The sequence below is a fragment of the Oratosquilla oratoria genome, chromosome 40, assembly GCF_046742065.1.
Source record: "Oratosquilla oratoria isolate Oo_2021 chromosome 40, ASM4674206v1, whole genome shotgun sequence".
Lineage (NCBI taxonomy): Eukaryota > Metazoa > Arthropoda > Malacostraca > Stomatopoda > Squillidae > Oratosquilla > Oratosquilla oratoria.
This window is the reverse complement of record NC_134816.1, coordinates 6,093,574-6,096,073: the sequence shown is the minus strand read 5'-3', so window position 1 is coordinate 6,096,073 and position 2,500 is coordinate 6,093,574. Positions and strand designations below refer to the sequence as shown.

Sequence of the window (2,500 nt, the reverse complement as noted above, 5' to 3'; positions counted from 1 at the left end):
TACCTCGAACCACTCACTCTCTCCATTTCCAATCCTGACAAAAGCTCTACTACTCTCATAAAAACTCTTGACAGCTCCCAGAAGCTTTCCTCCTATCCCGTATATCTGCATAACCTCCCACAGTGCCTTTTTGTCTATCCTATCATAAGCCTTTTCCAGATCCATAAAAGCCCAAAAAACATCCTTCCCCTTTCCTATGACTTTCTCACATATCTGTCTTACCACAAAGATCTGATCAGCACAACCTCTATCTGTCCTAAATCCACAGTGTTCCTCACCAATTACTCCTTCTGTTCTTCTCCTAATCCTCTCAATCAAGATCCTCCCATAAGCCTTCCCAACTACACTTAACAAGCTAATCCCTCTGAAACTACTACATTCACGCTTGTCCCCTTTTCCCTTGTAAAGAGGAACTATACAGGCACTCCTCCAGTCCTCCGGCACTCTGCCCTCTCTCCAGCAAACATTAGATAACCTCACCAGCCAGTCCACCTCACTGTACCTCCCTTTATCAGACATTCTGCATGGCATCCATCCAGACCAGGTGCCTTACCTGCTTTCATCATCTTAACAACTGCCTTCACCTCATCCTTCCTTATTTGTCCCCCATTCTCCTCACTCATCACTCTCATTTTCTTCGCATTTCCCACTGCAGCTATCTTTCCTTCCCTATCCTCCTTCACATTTAGCAACTCCCTAAAATATTCTGCCCATTTTCCCCTTAATGCCTTCTCTTCCATTATCATCTCTCCATCTGCACCTTTTACCTTTTCTTCTCTACTTGATTCGCCTCCTCTTCCTCTCTTAATTTCTTTCCAAAACATCTTTTTATTACTTTCAAAATTTTCTGTCATACTCTTAACCCATTTCACATCTGCCCTCCTCTTTGCAACCTTTACCTTTTGCTTTGCTTCTCTTTTCTTTTCTTTGTACTTCTCATATGACTCCCTCGTCCTATTTTGTAACCAATCTGTGAAAGCTCGCTTCTTCTCTTCTACAACCTTTTTTGTTTCCTCATCCCACCATTCACTACCCTTTCTTCTATTTTCCCCTGTCCTTCTTGTTCCACACACCATCCTTGCACACTTTATGACTCCCTTCTTGAACCATCCCCATTCCTCCTCCACACCTAGCTCTACTCTATCCTTTACTCCCTCCCACTCCTCCTTCAGCTTCTTTCCGTACTCCTTCTCCTTTTCCTTTTCATTCAAAGAGTTCACTCTAAGAACCTCCCTACCTTTTGTCCCTTTCCTCTTTCTCCATCTATCCACCACTCTCAACTTACCTTCCATCAAAAAATGATCTGATATTCCCCCACCCTCTCCCCATAGCACATGTACATCCTTAACTCTTCCTATCATAATCCTATTTACCACTACATAATCCATTAGCGCTCTATCTACCACCCTTCCCTCCACCACCCTCTCCCATGTGTACTTATGCTTGACTTTCTTCCGAAACACTGTATCATCAACTGTATCATCAACTCTCTTTCTTGACACATTTCCAGCATCAACTCTCCACTACGATTCTTTCCTGGAACTCCATATTTCCCAACCACTCCATCAATTGGACCACATCCTACCCTAGCATTAAGGTCTCTCAGTACTATTACATTGACATTTCTCCCTAAATCCTCTATGCACTCATTTAAATCTATCCAAAAGGCCTCCCTTTCTTCTACACTCTTCTCACTGCCAGGCCCATATGCACTTACAAAGACCCACATCTCCTTCCCCAGTTTCACCTTCATCCACATTATCCTTGAGGAAACCTCCTTCCATTCCACTACCCGTTTACCTATCTCTTCACTTACTAGAATAGCCACCCCTTTCCTCCCCCGCCCTCTCTTCACTCCTGATAACCTCCCACTTACACTCCCAAACTTACACTCACCCTTCCCTTTCAACTTGGTTTCACTCAAAGCCAACACATCCATCTTTCTTCTCACAGACATACTACCTATCTCTTCCCTTTTACTCTCATATGTACCACATCCACGCACATTAAAAGACCCAAACCTTAGGGTGCTGGTCCGAGAACTTCCAGACCCTCTTATGCCTTCTCTTTCTTGTTTAGGAATGTCCCCTGTGGGGCTACAAGGAGAAGGATGACTAGTCCCAATCCCCGTCCCTTTCTTCTCGCCTCTTACGATCCAAGTGGGAATACTTAGTGGCAGTAATCTTTCCCCCCACCACAAGGAATTCCCCCATCACAGAAAAGGAAAACTCAGAGAAATGGTACAGGACAGCAACAAGGGGTTGGGGACAGCATAACGGAGGGACAGTCGTAGTATAAAAGTGTCGTCATTTCTCTATGAACAGAGTTTTCCTCTATCATAGACAAGATGATGTGTGACTCTGGTCCGTAGGGGCGCCCCATATAGACCCTAAAGTATCAACTGCATGCTACTTTGCCACAATAACAAGCAGCCAATACCCCAGACGGGGGAATTATATTATATGCAAGTCAAACTTCACTTTTTCTCAAAATAGTCACA

At 44.1% G+C, this 2,500-nt stretch overlaps 1 protein-coding gene across 6 annotated transcripts in view; it reads left to right on the top strand.

Moving 5' to 3' along the window:
- The window catches only part of Syn (synapsin), a 747,383-nt gene that overhangs the window by 443,366 nt on the left and 301,517 nt on the right, over positions 1-2,500 (top strand). The window lies entirely within an intron of this gene.